General features: G+C 34.8%; 1 long non-coding RNA gene across 1 annotated transcript in view; it reads right to left on the bottom strand.

The window, feature by feature from the left end:
* The window catches only part of LOC136037932 (uncharacterized), a 93,768-nt gene that overhangs the window by 31,806 nt on the left and 41,236 nt on the right, over positions 1 to 20,726 (bottom strand). Inside the window, exon 4 of the long non-coding RNA XR_010620085.1 lies at positions 125 to 273. This is a non-coding gene — a long non-coding RNA (uncharacterized LOC136037932). The remainder of the gene's footprint in view (positions 1 to 124; positions 274 to 20,726) is intronic.

Raw genomic sequence — 20,726 nt, 5'->3', positions numbered from 1 at the left:
CTTGGAAACCCAGCTTATGCCGACCATTACAATGAAAAGAGAGTTCACACCTGGTGCCAGGGTAATTTAACAGTTTCTGTGCGAAATAAGAATTTTATCTGGTGAAAATAGCTGTACGACCTACCTTCAAAATTCTCAAATAAAACCTAAGTTGGTATCAAAACACAAGAATTTCTTTTTGTCGTTGAAACGATTTACTTTTGCAAGTTTTTTTCTCACGGTGCACAAAGGCCAAAGTCGTACACCTCTTAAGGTGTTCACCTGAAGGGTTTCCTGAAAATAAAACTGTGTGAACTTGGAACTGAATTATTTAAGATAAAACGCAATCTCTTAAAATTTTCCTTGAATGTCCAGGAAATAGATTTGTTCGCGTAGTCTAACTCGTCAACCTACCGCTCTAACGTTCATAAACATGTGAACTTGGTTTGCGCAAGGAATATATAGCGGAGCATTTACACAAACTAAATTTGACATTTAACTTCTAAATTTGACATTTTGACAATTAGACTTCAGTCAGTTGAGTCTAAATTTGTGAAATATTGAATAAAACTAGTAGGGGTTGGGGAAAAGCTGGCGGGCTTGGATTCTTACTTCCCGCCTTCTCTAACTGAAATCTGTTGATTTTAAATTGTTTTATGTTGGCAAATTAGGGACATTATTTTTATTTGCACCCCCCCCCCCGCCCCGAAAAAAATTAGAATATAATGGGACCAAAATTAACACTTTCTAAACGTCATTGACATTTCAGTGGCTTGACATTCATCGCACAGGCGAAGAAACATGAAGAAGGGGTTTCTATATTTACAGTATAGGTACTTTCAACCCCCCCCCCTATCTTCCTCTTTCAAATTAATCTATCTGTAATTGCTTGGGTACTTTAAATACGTGATAATTATTTTAGTAGAAAGTCGTTCTATAATGATTCTTTATTTTGAAACATTCTTTGGTGAAGTATAACACTATTATAAAAATAAATCAAAACATGATGGGATTCGGAGCAAAACCCCCATTTTTGATATTATGTTAATTAATGATCTTTCCACATACTAAAATTTATTCGTTCACATTATCATCAGAAAGCGGAGTAAATATTAAAATCAAGGAATCCACATTCCATCTTAAAAGACTCATTAAGAGATCGGAACGATTTTCTGAAATTTGAGAATTCTTCAACAAAAGCGTTAGTTAATTATCTTTATTTTTGGTGAATTACTAATTGTCTGAGAGGGGTCATTAGTTATTAGATTTTGACATTAATCGCTAAGGTATAGAAACATAAGGAAAGGGTTGAAATACTAAAAATCCTTTATTTCACGGAATAATGAATTTTCGTGAGAAAGCAAGCTTTGAAAAGAAGTTTGTTGATCGATATCTTAACCAAGTTATAAATTTAGCAATGATCCCTTTTGTTTTGGAAATTTGAAAATGAAAGATATACTGATTAATCACCTTTGGATTGTTCTAGATGTGGTAGTATGCTATTCTGCCTGAAGAGCTTTGAATATTTCGCCAACATTGTGCTTTTAACGCTGATACTTGCGAAACCTATTAATGCAATAAACCTGCTAATCCAGAAATTTAGTGTGGAGGGTCGGTGGGGAAAGGAAGCGGGGCATAATACACAATTTAAAATTACTAATTTTTAATTATATATATATAGAAAACGGTTTTTGGTTTTTGGATGCTATTAATTTAAACGAAACAAAGTTTTTCATACGGAAGTAAAGAACAAAGTTGAGGCTTAAAACAAACAGAACTATTGCTTCGTGGATTATGCAAGATATATCTACAAAACAATCTCAAATAAGCTGACTCGTAATATTTTTTAAGATCAGCAGAATTCTAGAAACTAGCGCTTCACTGAAAACATAACCCCCCTCCCCCCCCAAAAAAAAAACAAAAAATAAAACAAAGAACAACAACAACAAGATGTTCTCTTAGGAGCAGGAAATTTTGTGAAAATTGGCCTGCAGAAAATAAAAGAATAATTTTTAAGGCTCTCAATGGTTTTTCACTGACCATAATATGAATACTTTTAAGCATACGATAACAATTTTCCAAAAAAAAGAAGTATGCTCAGTTTTCATTTGAACCCTAGTTTTTTTTTTTAATTTTACCTTGTATTTTTTTTTGTGATGGAAAACAATAAGTCAATATGAACCCCCCCCCCCTAAATTTTTGGAAATATCTTTTTTTGATGGAAATTGAAAAAAAATGCCCTCTCTTGGATTTTGAGGAACACATTTATTCGAATCTTCATGTAAAAAAAAAATCCTTGCCCCTTCCCCTTATAATTTCGTGAAGTGATGTCATGTTAAATTTCCGAACTCAACAAGTTTGAGGATGACTTGGTACAGTTTGCAATTTTAACTTGTGACTCACGTCGTATAGCTGTTTTTTCCATAGCTAATTTGAACTTAAACACCACTTCTTATGATGCTGCTGTAGACCAGTTGATAGAGGATGGTATCAAAGAGCTCGTGGTAACGAACTGTAAGTAAGGAACGACCCGGCTCAATAGTAACCGAATCTCTAAGTAACGGAACTATGATACCAATAGATATATAAATAGAATCAGATTTCTATGCTGATTTCAAATATATGTCTTATTAAGTTTAGTCTTATCCATCAAAGGTTACGAGCCTGATAATATTGGCCTTATTTTCAAAATTAGGGAAAAACATCCCCTGAAAGAATCTTGATGAAAATCACACCGTCGAATTCGGCGTATCAGAGAACCCTACTGCAGAGGTTTCGAGCTCCTCTGCAAAAATGTGGAATTTTTTATTTTTTGTCAGATGAAACATTGGAACGGAAATAAAAAGTGTTAGTGCCCTTATTAAGTGATCAAAAAAATTGAACGACAACTAGGCCCTCTCCCACGCCCCTTTTTTCGTCCAATCGAAATTTTGAGATGGCCATTTTGTTCAGCATAGTTGAAAAACCGAATAACTATGTCATTGTAAATATCAAGAACCCCGAGCCCCTTGGGAAACGTCTCTATATTACAAAATTTGCCCATTGTTTACGTATAGTATTCGTTATTGGGAAGTATGCATACATTTTTTGGGTGGTGGTGGGGGGGCGAATTTTCTGCTGGTGGGATTTTTCCACGCGGGTAATTTTCCATGGAGAGGGAAATTTCCAAGAAATGAATTTTTCAGTGGAAATTTTACACTGGGGGAATTTGCAAGAATTCCTATACGAAATTCATCTAATGTCTTGCTTTCTCTTCGTCGTATCAGTTTTGCGCGTGGAAATAATTACCCCGGAAAGTTTTCCGGGGTAAATTTTCACCAGGATTGAATTGTCTAGAGAATAAATCCGGTGGGGAGGAGATATTTTTCCGTGAAGGTAAAGCCAGATTTCCGGACATCATTTGAAAAACGATCTGAAATTAAACAAAAAAAAAAAACAACAACAAGTTTTTCAACTGAAAGTAAGGAGCAACATTAAAACTTAAAACACACAGAAATTATTACCTATATGAGGGGGTGCTCTTCCTCAACACCTCGCTCTTTACTGTAAAATTTGAATTCTGTCCCAATTCCTTAAGAATGGCTCCTGAAACGCTGTTCGTTTAATTAGAACAATAAGAAGCTTCTTTTAAAAGTACTAAAACGCTTTAGCGTAAAGAGCGAGGTGTTGAGGAAGAGCATTCCCCCTCATATACGTAATAATTTCTGTTCGTTTTAAGTTTTAATGTTACTCCTTACTTTCAGTTGAAAAAACATGTTTTTTTGTTTAGTAAGCTTAAGAACGAAGACGTAGAACAAAACATGATACGGCGCTCAACCCTTTTTGAACAATTGCAGCCAAACTGAAGCACTAAACAACGCAATTATGTACAATGCTCTTCTGTATTATCATTAGTTTTGCCAAAAGATGGGTAGGTAGTAAAATTCGGCAAGTTTTGTCCTGTGACAACTGTTAGTGGATAATCTCCCCTGGATGTCTTTTGGTGTAACTAATTATCATCGGCAGTAAAGGAATATAAAGAGGCAGAGATGAATTACTGGCACTTGTGCAGGACTTTTTTTGTTCAGGATGCTGAGCACTCAGATTGATAGCGTAAATAAGAAGTGCCGGTACTTGTCTGTTAAATAGAACACACTCAATAATTATGTTGTCTAAGATCTGACCAAAACCTGTTTGTCTCTCTAGAATAGGTTATGATCTGCTTAATTTGGGTGAAAAAACTACGATGTAGGTATATTTTAATTAAATATTTAATCTTTAGAGTTGGTTAGGGGTTAGGTTATGTATCTAATGTAATGCATTCTGTGTGACCTGATTTCCATAATTCTTTGTCGTAGTTTCCAGAATTCTGTTTCTAAAGTATTATATTATCATCATGTTTTGGTATATTTCATTAGGATTAATGTAACTTTAGTTCTTAGGTGCGTTCTGTTTAACAGATAAGTACCGAAGTGCCAACAATTTAAAATTTTGGGGACTCCCCTATGTGTACGTGCCTGTCACTTGCCCACCTCTTGAGAGTATAGCCCAAGCTTTCCCTTGTGTTTGGTTTGGCACAGAGCTTCGAAACAGACGTCATAAAATTATGCGTCCATATTCCTTTCAAAACAGTAGGACATCGATAAATAATTGATTTCAGAAACGGAGTAATATATACAGGTCTATTCACACAGAAAAGTGTTAATAGCTACAGAACAAAGTCATTAGATCTGTATTCATCTTTGTAACAAAGGATGAAGCGTGCAATACAGACTCCAGTTGACCTCCTGTGGTTTCTGGTGATGTTCATAAATGACTCCTATTTTTGGTTACAACTCTAATGGTTCTTTGGAATTCAACACTCATTTTTTCCTTCCTAACAATCAGTACTGCTATATAGAAATTACCCTTAATTTGTAGTAGAGAAATTCTGTGGTGAAAACAGTTGGAGGTTAATACATTTGCTGGCAAACATTCATATAGTAAGAATAAATGCAACAATAGATTTGTAGCCTTTTGAGCTTCCACAGTGAAGTAGGATACGACCCTTTACTCCCTCCTGGAACACACAAATACATAAAATGACAAAATATTACGATGTTTTAAAATGTGATATTTTTCTGAAAAAAAAAATAGTTTTGCAGTTGTCTCCACCTGCCCCTCAAAAGATTGTCATATAAGTTTATATCCCTCTGTAGTTCATCCTTCAAAGTTTTGTTATTTAAAACCCTTTCAATGGTTTATGTCAAAACAAAAACAGTAGGTTTTAGTAATGAAGACGTGACAAATAAATTAAGAGATTATATTCACTTTTAATCAGCGCTCGCTTTAGAATTCTGGTATATATAAAAAAAAAACATTAAGCTCCACAAATTATGTACAATGGATGACCCCCTCCCCACTGCGTAATGTGCATCTCAGAGCGCCAGCTGTACCACCACATTTGGCACACTTCCACCTCACCACACCTTTTCGTGTCACTTATAGCATATTTTGCTACGTGTGATATTATATACCCTGATACGCATGGCGCTTGTTCACAACTTCCACCTACCAACATTTGTAAGATTTTTCAATGCGAACAGCTTCTCAATTGTATGACGAAAATATGAATGAAAATGGAATTTAAAAAAATACTTTATTGGTATCGATTCTCCATGATCCATTTTTAATGATTCTTTTTTTAAAATCGTGTTTTTTGTCACGGATAATTTAAGGTTTTATTCTAAAAGTGGATATCACAAGTAAAGGGTCAAACGACCACTTTCGTTTGAAAACAAAGCGAAATTGCTTACATTAACAAGGATAGGGAAAAGGAAATCTGATAGAGTGAATTCGTTAAGTAGGTTAAATAAAAAAAAAATCAGTTTTTTTTTTTAACTGAAAGAAAGGAGCGACGTTAAAACTTAAAACGAACAGAAATTACTCCGTATATGAAATGGGTTTTCCCCTCCTCAACGCCTCGCTCCTTACGCTAAAGTTTTGATTGTTTTAAAAAGTAGAATTTTGGCAAAGAATCAAACTTTAGCGCAAAGACCGAAGGATTGCGGAGAGGACAACCCATTTCATATACGGAGTAATTTCTGTTCGTTTTAAGTTTTAATGTCGCTCCTTACTTTCAGTTAAAAAAACTAGTTTTTTTTATTTCATTTCTTAACGTTTTTGAATTAATGCATGTTTGATTTTGGCTCTCCACGCATAAATTGTTAAAATGAAACTTTCATATTAATTTTTTTTTTTTGGCTAAATGGCTTTCTCTTAGTTTTGATCAGACGATTTTGAGAAATAAGGGGTGGGGAAGGAGGCCTAGTTTCCCTCCAATTTTTCGGTTACTTAAAAAGGCAACTAGAAATTTCAATTTTTAGCGAACGTTTTTATTAATGAAAAATATACGTAACTTAAGAATTAACTTACGTAACAAACTTTTATATCCTTATATTTTTATTATGTATATGAGGGGGTTTGTCCCCTCGTTAATACCTCGCTCTTTACACTAAATCGTAAGTTTTGTCCCAATTCTTTAAGAATGATCCCTGAATCAGAAAGGCCGTAGAATAAATAGTTGAAATTACTAAAAATACTTTAGCATAAAGAGCGAGGTATTTGACTCCTCCTAAATACCTCTCTCTTTATGCTAAAGTATTTTTAGAACCCTCATATGCGTAATAATCTCTGTTCGTTTTAAGTTTTAATGCTACTCCTTACTTTCAATTGAAAAAACTTTTTCATGTTTATTTTTTCATTGTTTTTTATAGTAATGCTAGAAAATCCCGCGCCCTTTTCATTTAATTTCTCTTCCCCCATGACATATTCCTCCAAGGAAAGATCCTCCCACACATCCCCCTCCCCTCAACCCTACCCCCAAACCATAACAATCCCCCTGAAAACGTCTGTACACTTTCCAATAACCATTACTGTGTGTAAACACTGGTCAAAGTTTGTAACTTGCAGCCCCTCCCCCAGGGACTGTGGGGGAGTAATTCATCCCCAAAGACATAGTTATTATGGTTTTCGACTATGCGGAACAAAATGGCTATCTCGAAATTTTGATCCGTTGACTTTGGGAAAAAATGAGCGTGGGAGGGGGCCTAGGTGCCCTCCAATTTTTTTGGTCATTTAAAAAGGACACTAGAACGTTTTATTTCCGTTAGAATGAGGCCTCTTGAGACATTCTAGGACCTCTTGGTCGATAAACACGCACCCGTGATCTGCCTTCTGGCAAAAAATACGAAATTCCAAATTTTTGTAGATGGGAGCTTGAAATTTTTGCCATAGGGTTCTCTGATACGCTTAATCCGATGGTGTGATTTTCGTTAAGATTCTATGAGTTTTAGGGGGTGTTACCCTCTATTTTCCAAAATAATGCAAATTTTCTCAGGCTCGTGACTTTTAATGACAATGACTAAATTTGATGAAACTTATATATTTGAAATCAGCATGAAAAGTCGATTCTTTTGATGTATCTTTTAGCATCAAAATTCCGTTTTTAGAGTTTCGTTTACTATTGAGCCGGGTTGCTCCTTACTACAGTTCCGTTAGCACGAACTGTTTGAAAAACCTATGGTAGTTAACCAACATTTAAGTAAACCATTAAGTAAATTAGTAGTAAACCAGCCACCAACATTTGCAAGAATTTTTGAATGTGAACAGCTTCTCAATTACATTACGAAAATAAGAATGAAAATTGAATTTCAGTAAAATAAACAAAGCGAAATTCCTTGAATTAACAAGGGTAGGGAAAAGGAAATCTGATAAAGCGAATTGGTTAAGTAGAGAAAAAAATGTAAATCCTAAAAAATGAAGAATAATCGGGCGTTAAATTCTTGATGACAAAGACCTCCATATACAGCTATGCAATTTCGGTAGCAGTGGGCACAAAATTTACAAAGAAATGTGTGTTTATTACCTTTAAAAAATAGGCCAGAAGCCTATGCTACCTATCAAATTCGGAAGATGTAGTTTTTCTTTGAAGGGGTAGCTATTTTTCAGAATGAACAAATTGTTATTGTGTGAATTTTAAGAAAAGCGTCATTAAATTTAACTAATTATTTTCGTCTGTTTGTTTTCACGGTTCAGTGTGGTAACACTGGCGAAAATGTGATATTGGTCTGAAAACTTCCCAATTTTTAAGCAATTAACATAAATTACTGAACACTTAGTAAACAGACTTAAATTACAATTCAAAGTTCTGGTTATGATTCAAATACTCAATATTATTTTTATATTTTATATTTTATAACGTTCAAGCACTTATCTATATTAATTAATAAAGTAGGAAAACAGTCTTCCTGTCTCCTTCTGTCTTTTTTTTTGTTTATATATATATATATATATATATATATATATATATATATATATATATATATATATATATATATATATATATATGTACTAGCTGTTGGGGTGGCGCTTCGCCCCACCCCAACACCTAGTTGGTGGGGGCGCTTCGCGCCCCCCCAAGCCCCCCCGCGCGCGTAAGTCGTTACGCGCCATAATAGTTACGCGCCATTGTAGTTGTGTCCCTATGTCCCACCTGTGAATATATATATATATATATATATATATATATATATATATATATATATATATATATATATATATATATATATATATATATATATATATATATATATATATATATATATATATATATATATATATATATATATATATATATATATATATATATATATATATATATATATATATATATATATATATATATATATATATATATATATATATATATATATATATGATTTTAACTACGTAAAACTTGCGAATATACAACATTCTTTGCTGTCCCATTGTCTTTGCATATAAATAGATTGTCAGGTTTACCGACTCTTGAACATGCAACATATAATGGTCCATGGGAAAACAATCTGTATTCAGATCTATACCTCATGATTCTAATGATTGCCCTTGAGCTTTGTTGATGGTGATTGCTAATCGACCATTCCCTGTCCCGGTCGTCATTTATATCCCCCTGTTTCCCCCGGTGTCCCCGTTGTAGTTGTGTCCCTGTGTCCCGGTCGTCATTTATATTCCCTGTGTCCCGGTCGTCATTTGTATCCCGGTGTCCCGGTCTGTATATACATTCGTTTTTTAGTTTTGTTTTTCTCCTTTATTTTTTTCCTTTTTTTTTTCTTTTTTAGTTTATTTAGATTTTTAGATTTTTTAGTTTTTTTATTAGTATTTAGTTTTTTTTTCTTTTTAGTTTTTTTGTAGTTTTTACCTTCTTTTTAGTTTTGTTAGTTTTTTTTTTACTTATGTCCTGGTCGTCATTTATACTCCCTGTGTCCCGGTGCTTTGTTGATTGCTAATCGAACATTCCTTTTGTCCTGGTCGCTTTCTCTTTGAGTGTCGTCATTTATTTTTTTCTTTTTTAGTTCTTTTAGTTTTTACCTTTTTTAGTTTTTTTTAGTTTTTTAGATGAAAATTTTTTTTAGTTTTTTCCGTTTTTTCTTTTTAGTTTTTTATTGGTTTTTACCTTTATTTTAGCTTATTTTTCAGTTTTTTCCTTTTTTTTAGTTTTTTTTTATTTTTTATTTTTTTTTAGTTTTTTACCTTTTTTTAATTTTTTTATTTTTTTTTAGTTTTTTAGCTTTTTTACTTTTTTTTATTAGTTTTTAGTTTTTTTTTGTAGTTTTTGCCGTTTTTTAGTTTTTTCAGTTTTTTTTTTTAGTTTTTTATTGGTTTTTACCTTTATTTTAGCTTATTTTTCAGTTTTTTCCTTTTTTTTAGTTTTTTTTAGTTTTTAGTTTTTTTTAGTTTTTTACCTTTTTTTAGTTTTTTTAGTTTTTTTGTTTTTTAGCTTTTTTATTTTTTTTATTAGTTTTTAGTTTTTTTTGTAGTTTTTGCCTGTTTTTAGTTTTTTTAGTTTTTTAGCTTTTTTATTAGTTTTTAGTTTTTTTTTGTAGTTTTTGCCTTTTTTTAGTTTTTTTCTTTTAGTTTTTTTGTAGTTTTTACCTTCTTTTTAGTTTTGTTAGTTTTTTTTTTTACTTATGTCCTGGTCGTCATTTATACTCCCTGTGTCCCGGTGCTTTGTTGATTGCTAATCGAACATTCCTTTTGTCCTGGTCGCTTTCTCTTTGAGTGTCGTCATTTATTTTTTCCTTTTTTATTTCTTTTAGTTTTTACCTTTTTTAGTTTTTTTTAGTTTTTTAGACGAAAATTTTTTTTAGTTTTTTCCTTTTTTTCTTTTTAGTTTTTTATTGGTTTTTATCTTTATTTTAGCTTATTTTTCCGTTTTTTCCTTTTTTTAGTTTTTTTTTATTTTTAATTTTTTTTAGTTTTTTACCTTTTTTTAGTTTTTTTAGTTTTTTTAGTTTTTTAGCTTTTTTACTTTTTTTATTAGTTTTTAGTTTTTTTTGTAGTTTTTGCCTTTTTTAGTTTTTTCAGTTTTTTTTTTTAGTTTTTTATTGGTATTTACCTTTATTTTAGCTTATTTTTCAGTTTTTTCCTTTTTTTAGTTTTTTTTAGTTTTTTTAGTTTTTTACCTTTTTTTAGTTTTTTTAGTTTTTTAGCTTTTTTATTTTTTTTATTAGTTTTTAGTTTTTTTGTAGTTTTTGCCTTTTTTTAGTTTTTTTAGTTTTTTAGCTTTTTTATTAGTTTTTAGTTTTTTTGTAGTTTTTGCCTTTTTTTAGTTTTTTTTGTTTTTTAGCTTTTTTATTTTTTTTATTAGTTTTTAGTTTTTTTTGTAGTTTTTGCCTTTTTTTAGTTTTTTCAGTTTTGACGTCACCTGATCCAGTTTTTTCAGGTGACGTCACCTGATCCATCCACAGACAGACAGACAACTTATTTTTATATATATAGATATATATATTACTTATGATTCATTATATTTCTTATATTATTTATTATCTCTTATTTATTATTTAGTATTTATTATTTTTTGTAGTTTATATTTTTATGTTTGATTGTGTGGTGTGCGTTTGTTTCTGTGTTTGTGCTGTTGCATTGGTGATTTTTTTCTCACTATACAGCGCATAGCACACAATACGATAGTACTAGTTAAGAAGCTATGGTTATTTCCTCCTTGGGTGTTACTCGGATCTTCACTCCTGGCAATTGCCCTTAGAACACTTTAAACGGTCCCTTCAGACAAGTTGAAAAAAATATCCCACACATTTACTTCGTTCAGGCTCGAGAGTGCCACCTAGATTTTTTTGGGGGGAGAGGATCATAGTTTTTGGCTTTACTAGGATTTTAATGAAAGTATTTTGGATATATTTTGTCAAATATCATCTTGTTTTACAGTGAGGTCGAACAAATCTTTGACAATGATTGTGTGGCGTCTCAATTACCAGCATTTGCGTTACTTTTGTATTTGTGTCAATGAAAAAAAAAGAGAGCGGAAAGAATATTGCGGAAGAAAATTCATTCAAAAGCAATTTTTGGTTTGCCCCCAAAAATTCACTATTTGAAATGGTAATATCAAAGCAGCAAAAATATGTATTATTTCAAAATAAAAAGTTTCAGGTAATAAAACAAATGATTGAAAACCTCCTAAACGGACTTAAATTGTAGTTTGAAATTCTAATTGTTATTTAATTGTTGGTGCGATGGATTCGGGATCCCTTGTCTGAGAGGACGCTGGTTTGAATCCCGGTGTACGCAATTCTTCAGTTTGGGACGGGGGTCAGTGGCGTGACTCTGTAAGCTTAGCCAGAGTCGACCCAGCTCTAAATGGGTACCTGGAGAAATCTGGGGAAGGTAAACAGGAAGGGTGTGCGAAAGCACAGGATGGCTGGCCCCCAACCCCCCATTGTACCTCCTGTCTGAAGGGCCAAGAAACGGAGATCAGCACCGCCGGTATGGTCTATAAAGTCTAATGCCGTATACTTTACCTTTACCTTTATTTAATTTCCGATAATTCACTGTGATAGTTCTAATGCAAGCTAATGAAAGTATACAGTAAGTAGCACACAATACGATAATACTCTTCAAGAAGCCATTAGTAATCAGTGATCCAACAGAAAACGTTCAGGCGGGGATTCTTAAGAGTGTATTGATGAAAAACGTTAAAACAACAGCGTTCACTAATACAATAGTTCCTATTATATTGATATCATAAATGCCTTCACCGAGCCTATAGCAGATAGTTAACCCTATCAGAGACCAACACCGCCATGTGGATTATTTATGCGCTACCGTAGTTCTGCGTAACCAGAGTCCTTCCTTCTTACACTATCATCACTGCTTATCTATCTTTTCAAACTTGGTTTAACCATTTGTTTTAATTCCTACGCCTTTAAAAACGGTCCTTTTTATGGCACTTGGTATTAACCAAGTGACATATAGCAGTCGCCAATTCTGTCGGTCTGTCTGTCTGTCTGTCGGTCTGTCGATCCCGGTTTTGCTACTTTAGGCACTTCCAGGTAAGCTAGGACGATGAAATTTGGCAAGCGTATCAGGGACCGGACCAGATTAAATTAGAAATAGTCGTTTTCCCGATTTGACCATCTGGGGGGGAGTGGGGGCCCGGTGAATTCGCAAAAAATAGAAAAAATGAAGTATTTTTTACTTATCAGCGGGTGATTGGATCTTAATGAAATTTGATATTTGGAATGATATTGTGTCTCAGAGCTCTTATTTTAACTCCCGACCGGATCTGATGACATTGGGGGGAGTTGGAGGGGGAAAACCTAAAGTCCCGGTTTTTCTACTTTAGGCACTTCCAGGTAAGCTAGGACGATGAAATTTGGCAAGCGTATCAGGGACCGGACCAGATTAAATTAGAAATAGTCGTTTTCCCGATTTGACCATCTGGGGGGGGGGGGGGGGAGTGGGGGCCGATAAATTCGGAAAAAATAGAAAAAATGAAGTATTTTTAACTTATGAGCGGGTGATTGGATCTTAATGAAATTTGATGTTTGGAATGATATTGTGTCTCAGAGCTCTTATTTTAAATCCCGACTGGGTCTGATGACATTGGGGGGAGTTGAAGGGGGGGGGAACCTAAAATCTTGGAAAACAATTATAGTGGAGGGATCGGGATGAAACTTGATGGGAAAAATAAGCGCAAGTCCCAGATACATGATTGACATAATCGGAACTGATTTGCTCTCTTTGGGGTAGTTGGGGGGGGGGGGGGTAATTCTTAAAAATTAGAAAAATTAGGTATTTTCAACTTACGAACGGGTTATCGGATCTCAACGAAATTTGATGTTTAGAAGGATATCGTGTCTTAGAGCTCTTATTTTAAATCCCGACCGGATCTGGTGATGGGGGCGGGGAGTTGGGAGGGGGAAACCTAAAACTTGGAAAACAGAGTGGAGGGATCGGGATGAAACATGGTGGGAAAAATAAACACAAGTTCTAGATAGATGATTGACATAAACGGAACTGATCCGCTCTCTTTTGGGTAGTTGGCGGGGGGTGTATTTCTGAAAAATACAAAAAAATGAGGTATTTTTAACTTACGAACGGGTGATCGGATCTCAATGAAATTTGATATTTAGAAGGATATTGTGGCTCAGAGCTCTTATTTTAAACCGGACCGGATCTGGTGACATTGGGGGCGGGAGTTGGGAGGGAGAAACCTAAAAATCGGAAAACACTTAGAGTGGAGGGATCGGGATTAAACTTGGTGGAAAAAAACACGAGTCCTAGATACATGATTGAAATTACCAGAACGGATCCGCTCTCTTTGGGGTAGTTGGGGGGGGTTAATTCTGAAAAATTAGAAAAACTGAGGTATTTTTAACTTACGAACGGGTGATTGGATCTCCATGAAATTTGATTTTTAGAAGGATATCGCGTCTCAAAGCTCTTATTTTAAATCCTGACCGGATCTGGTGACATTGGGGGAAGTTTGGGGTGGGGAAACCTAAAATGATGGGAAACGCTTAGATTGGAGGGATTGGGATGAAACTTGGTTGGAAAAATAAGCGGAAGTCTTGCATACGTGATTTACATAATTGGAACGGATCCGCTCAATTGCGGGTGGGGGGGGGGTAACTCTGAAAAATAAGAAAAATGACGTATTTTTAACTTACGAAGGAGTGATCGGATCTTCATGAAACTTCATATTTAGAAGGACCTCGTAACTCCGATATCTTATTTTAAATCTCAACCGGATCAAGCGTAATTGGGGGGGGGGCAGTTGGGGGGACCGGAAATCTTAGAAAATACTTAAAGCGGTGAGATCAGGATGAAACTGGATGGGAAGAGTAGAAACCTGTCTAAGATACGTGACTGACATAACTGGACCGGATCTGCTCTCTTTGGTGGAATTGGGGGGGGGGGGTAATATTGAAAATTGAGGTATTTGTAACTTACGAAAGGGTGACCAGATCTTAATGAAATTTGATATTTAGAAGGATCTTGTGCTCTAAAGTTCTAATTTCAAATTCCGACCAGATCCTTTGACATTCGGGGGAGTTGGAGGGGAGAACCGAATTCTTGGAAAACATGAAAATTGGAGTATTTATATCTTACGAATAGATGATCGGATCTTAATGAAATTTGATTTTTAGAAGGAATTCATGTCTCAGAGCTCTTATTTCAAATCCCGACCAGATCTTTTGACATTGTGGGGATTTGAAGGGGGAAATCTTGGAAAAACACTTGGAGTGTAGGAATCGGGATGAAGCTTGGTGGATAGAATAAACAAATGTCCTTGATACGTGATTGACAGAATCGTACTGGATTCGCTCTCTTTTGGGGAGTTGGGGGGAGGGGTTCAGTGATTTGGCGAGTTCGGTGCTTCTGGACGTGATAGGGCGATGAAAATTGGTTGGCGTGTCAGGGAGCTGCACAATTTGACTTGATAAAGTCGTTTTCCCAGATTCGACCATCTGGGGGGCAAAAGGGAGAGGAAAAATTAGAAAAAATTAGGTACTTATAACTTATGAGTGGGTGATCGGATCTTAATGAATTTTGATATTTAGAAGGACTTTGTGACTCAAAGCTCTTATTTTAAATCTTGACCGGCATTAAGCCTCTTATTTTCCTTTTTAAATCAATCTATTGATTCATATAATTTTGTTAGAGCTCATACCATATGATCTCTTGGCTCTTAGCTCTTCTCGCCTCGTCACAAGTGCCATATGAGCTCTTAGCTCTTGTTTATTTTAGCAAAATGGAGCTTTCCTCTTGGGGGATAGTTCATAACATACTCTACAAGTAACGTCCGCTTCGGCTTACAAATTGTTGGGTTGAATGTCCGGGGGTTGGACAAAATTTAAATAAAAAAAAACTTTAGAATTACAAACCAAATATACATAACTATAAAAATGACGGACAATTCAAGCGGTTCCCAGGGGGGTGGAAAGACTGAATAATTTTATGTATACAAACTCTACGCTTCCACCACTCAAAAAATGTAACAGTGGGTTACCCTGTTGAAGAAATGAATTAAAATTGGGCATGTTTAAGCTGATTTTACAAGTGATTAGGGCATCTAACGGTTTTAAATTATTACAAAAAAATATTTTAGATATTCTATTAATATCGATAATGGGGAAGGGGAATCATCTAAATTAGTTTGCTGGTAGTTTTGATCCCGTATAGGGTAGACTGCATAAACTTATGTAGGTGTACCGATGGAAGTATATAAATGAGAAAAATATGTGTATAAAGTGCACAAAAGTATGTAAATGGAAGTGTATAAAAGAGCAAAATAATAAACAAACACGTCTATTCAACTTAAACTGCTTTTGACAGCAATTTGACAACAATAACACGAAACAACATACTGTCTTAAGTGTCTTGACAACTAAATGAGACAGGGAAGAGCAGAGTTTACCGATTGAAAGAGAGTTCCGATTTCTAGGTGATGAGCTAAAGATTTCAATCTAAAAAATAGCCTCTTTTGAACTATAGTAGGCTACCCAGTTTCAATTTTGTAAATGTAAATTGGAAGATTGTTTTTGGCCAAGTTAAGTGATTTTCAGTGATTACAGTGATTTAGCGATTATAGTAAATGCAGTAATTATAGCAGAAGACTTACCAGTGATGTTAATATCGGAATTCAAAGCCAATAGCTTTAGAGGGTTATTAAGGTTTTCCGGGTAAGGGGAGAAGAGGGTGGGGGTTAATAAAATTGTATTTTAATTTTAGGTGGAATTACTGATGAAACATTATTTATAATACTCTTAAAATTATTTGGGCATTTTCTTTTTACCTCTGTAGAGTGAACTTTCAATTATTGTATCATTTATGCCCATACTTAGTCCGCAACAAATATACCAACAGCGATGAACACATGAGCTTTACATTTTATTGCAATGGTTTGGCTCATTAAGCGTGAAAATACTATCTGTTGACATCAGCAAAAATTCCTGAAAATCCTGAGAAAATTTATGACATAGCAAAAATACCGTCGAGTTGCACAGGTAAGCCTAATTGTTCAATTTTGACCAAAAATCTGTCCTTTACACCCTCTTTTGTGACCACTATCACCCAATTTCATCTTTTGAAGTCAATCACTTGACATATAATTGAGTTACTTTGAAAGTGTATATCTTTTTTGAAAGGATTGGTACGATTTGCTCCGAAGATTTTTGTCAATGGATAAGATATACAAAACCTTCAAAAATAAATGAGTGGAATACCTCGGAGTCAGTGAATAGTCTTTTAAATTTTGGTACAATAAAAAGCAATGACAACCCGGCTGCCCTGTCGCTCTGTAAAAGGAAGATTGATTTTCAACGGGTGTTAAGAAAAAAATAGCAAGCATGATAGTTTAAAAAAACAAGATTTTGTAGGGCCTGCATCAGCAGTCCTTTTCCATGTTTTTTTTTTATTTCGTTTATGGATCTTCCAAGGGTCCTAAAATTTATAGAATATATTCTAGATACCTAATATTCAAATTTAAATCAAATAAAAACAAAATAGCTCCCCTATCAAGTTAGATTATAGGCTTTGGGCGACAGTCCCTGTCCCTGTAAAAAAAGACCCAGCCAACAAAACGTCAATTTGACACCCTGTGCGCCATAAATTTGCTTGATTCCCAAAAAAGAGGGGATATATCCCCGTAAAGTCAAGGAATCTTATTGGAAATTAAATTAAAAAAATAAGTTTTTTTAAATGAAATTAAGGAGCGACATTAAAACTTAAAACGAACAGAAATTGTTCCGTATATGAAAGGGTCTGTCTCGTTCTCAACGCCCTGTTCTTTACGCTAAAGTTTGACTCTTTCTCTTAACTCTACATTGTAAAACAGTAAAAACCTTTAGCGTAAAGAGCGGGGCGTTGAGAAGGAAAAGCCCCTTTCATATACGGAGTAATTTCTGTTCGTTTTAAGTTTCAATGTCGCTCCTTACTTTCATTTAAAAAAAACTTGTTTTTTTTTAATTTTATTTCTGAACGTTTTTGAATCAATGCAAAAAGAGTGGGGGAGGAAGCCTAGTTGCCCTCCGATTTTCGGTTAATTAAAAAGGCAACTAGAACTTTTAATTTTTTACGAATCTTTTTATAAGTAAAAGATATACGTAACTTATAAATTAGCTTACGTAAAGAACTTTTGTATTCTCATGTCTTTATTACATATATGAGGGGGTTCGCCCCCTCGTCAGTACCTCGCTCTTTACACTGAAGCTTAAATTTAGTCCCAATTCATTAAGAATGACCCCTGAATCACAAAAGCCGCAGAATAAATAGTTGAAATTACTAAAAATACTTTAGCGTAAAGAGCGAGGTATTAGGAGAAGGTGAGCCCCTCATATGGGTAATAATTTCTGTTCGTTTTAAGTTTTAATGCTGCTGCTTACTTCCAGCTGAAAAAAAACTTTTTCATTTTTTTTTTTCATTGTTTTTTTTTAAATAATGCTAGTAAATCCTGCGCTCCCTTCATGGAAATTTTCTTCCCCCATGACAAATTCCTCGGTGAAAAAGTTCCCCCAGCATATCCACCTCTTCTCAACCCCTGCCTCCAACCAAAAAATCCTCCTGAAGACGCCTGTACACTTCCCAATAACCATTACTATATGTAAGCACTGGTCAAAGTTTTGAACTTGTAATCCCTCCCACGGGGACTGTAGGGGAGTAAGTCGTCCCCAAAGACATAGTTATAAGGTTTTTCAAATACGCTGAATAAAATGGCTATCTCAGAAATTTGATCCGTAGACTTTGGGAAAATAATTAGCGTGGGAGGGGGCCTAGGTGCCCTCCAATTTTTTTGGTCACTTAAAAAGGACACTAGAACTTTTCATTTCCGTTAGAATGAGCCCTCTCGCAATATTCTAGGACAACTGGGTCGATACGATCACCCCTGGAAAAAAAAAAACAAAAACAAACAAACAAATAAACACGCATCCGTGATCTGCCTTCTGGCAAAAAATACAAAATTCCACATTTTTGTAGATAGGAGCTTGAAACTTCTACAGTGGGGTTCTCTGATACGCTGAATCTGATGGTGTGATTCTATGACTTTTAGGGGGTTTTTCCCCCTATTTTCTAAAATAACGCAAATTTTCTAAGGCTCGTAACTTTTGATGGGTAAGACTAAACTTGATGAAACTTATATATTTTAAAATCAGCTTAAAAATGCGATTCTTTTGATGTAGCTATTGGTACAAAAATTCCATTTTTTTAGAGTTTTGGTTACTATTGAGCCGGGTCGCTCCTTACTACAGTTCGTTACCACGAACTGTTTGATAACACCACCAGATTCAGCGTATCACAGGACCTTACTGAATTGGTTTCAAGCTCCCATCAGCAGAAAACTGAAACTTTGTATTTTTCGCCAGAGAAAAGATCGCGGATGCGTGTCTATTTTTTTTTCTTGTCCCAAGGGTAATTGTATTGACCCAATAGTTCTAGGAGATCAGGAGAGGGCTCATTTGAATGAAAATTAGAAGTTCTAAGTAAATGTATGATATACGCCCTATCTAATATTCTTCTAATATGTTTGTCTGACGCTCAATTCTAATATAATATACCAAAGTAAGATAAAAATATAATACTTTAGAAGCAAATTTGGGCTATATATTTGCACATTAGGGGGAGTGTGGGTAAAGTATAGCAGGTCTGCATGCCTAATATGCTAGGTACAATTATTATGGATATTATGTAGGCTGGTTAGAATTGTTTTCTAACTTTACACTGTCCAAATAGTTTACCAACACTTCCCCCCTAATGTGCAAATATATAACCCAAAATGTATTTTTCCATCTATTCTGTCACTTCTCCTTGTCTTATCTCACGCTAAGCTGAAAGAAACTAACGAAAAAAGCCCGTTCTATAATGTGTCAATGAATGAACAACATTAGGTAGGGTGTTCATCATGCAAGTACGAAGCTCTAGTGCCTTTTTAAGTGACCACAAAGATTGGAGGGAAACTAGCCGCCTCCCTCCTCCCGATTTCTTTTTTCCCAAATATCGTCTGATGAAAATTTTAAGATAGCCATTTTGTTCAGCATAGTTGAAAGGCCCATTAACTAGGCCCTTGGGGATGACATGACTCCCCACTGTCCCCGTGGAAAGGGCTGCAAGTTATGAAATTTGTCCATTGTTTACATATAGTAGGCTATTTGTTATTGGGAATTATACAGACATTTTTCGGAGGGGGAGATCTTCTGCTTTTTTTCACGAGAAAATGTATTGTATTTTTTTGGGGGGGGAGAGAGTTTCTGGGGATGAGCTTTACAGAGAAATTTTGAACTGGTAGAATTTCTTAGAATTCACATATGAAATTCGTTTTATTTATCTTACTTTCTATTCTGTGACTCAATTTTACATGTGGATATGTTCTGGGTGAATTTTCCGGGGGAAATTTCCAGCGGGGTTGGAATTCTCTTGGGGATTTTGCGGCAGAGGACTTATTCCGTGGCAGAAATTTCCCATGAAGAAATTTTCCGTGGAAGATACTTTCCATTAGGGAGGGGGGTATATAGGTGGGAAATATTCAACATAGGGAGATTTTTCGCATGACTTGAAAAAAAGATCAGAAATGAAATAAAAACATTTTTTTTTTCAAATGAAAGCATGCTAAGCAGAGCTTTCCGGTGGAATCGTCCGCAAGAAAACGTATGGGGGGAGCTTGCTTGCAGTGAGGTTGGAATTGTCCGGTGGTAATTTCTCGGGCGGGAGTGAGGTGAGGATTTTACGCAGGTGGGCATTTTTCCTGGAGAGGAAGGCAGATTTCCCACCATCAGTTGCAAAACGATGAGAAATTAAACATAAACAAACAAGTTTTTCTATTGGAAGCGAGGAGCTTAAAACAAACAGAAATAGTTGCGCAAATAAAAGGGGCTGTCCCCTCTTCACTACTCTGCTCTTTACAATAAAGTTGGACCTTATGCCACGATTCCTTAAGAACGACTCCTGAAACACAAGGGCTATTTAATTAGATTCAGAAGCTTTTATAGACTACTAAAGCCTTAGCGTAAAGAGCAACTTATTGAGGAGTGAGAAGCCCTTTTCATATATGCAATAAGGTATTTTATATGTTATAACGCCTATGTCGAGTTCTTCATCCATTGACACACAGAAGAACCGGTTTTCTTCGTTAGTTTCTTTCAGCTTGGCGTGCGACCAACAAAGACAAGTGACAGAATAGATGGAATATGTATATCGGGCTATTTATTCGCACAGTTTGGGGGGGGGGTCAAGCATTTGGACAGTGTGAAGTTAAAAAACAATTCTTACTTCATAATATGTGAAATAATTGTGCCTATCACATTTTTCATGCAAACCCGCTTTACCTTACCCCCGCCCCTAATATGCAAATATATAGCCCAAATTTGTTTCTAAAGTGTCATATTTCCATCATATTTATGTGATATTTTCATTGGAATTAGTCAGAGAAACAGGTTCTT

Source organism: Artemia franciscana, chromosome 2, assembly GCF_032884065.1.
Source record: "Artemia franciscana chromosome 2, ASM3288406v1, whole genome shotgun sequence".
Lineage (NCBI taxonomy): Eukaryota > Metazoa > Arthropoda > Branchiopoda > Anostraca > Artemiidae > Artemia > Artemia franciscana.
Note: the sequence above shows the minus strand (reverse complement) of the source record. Positions and strands in the feature narration are given on the sequence as shown.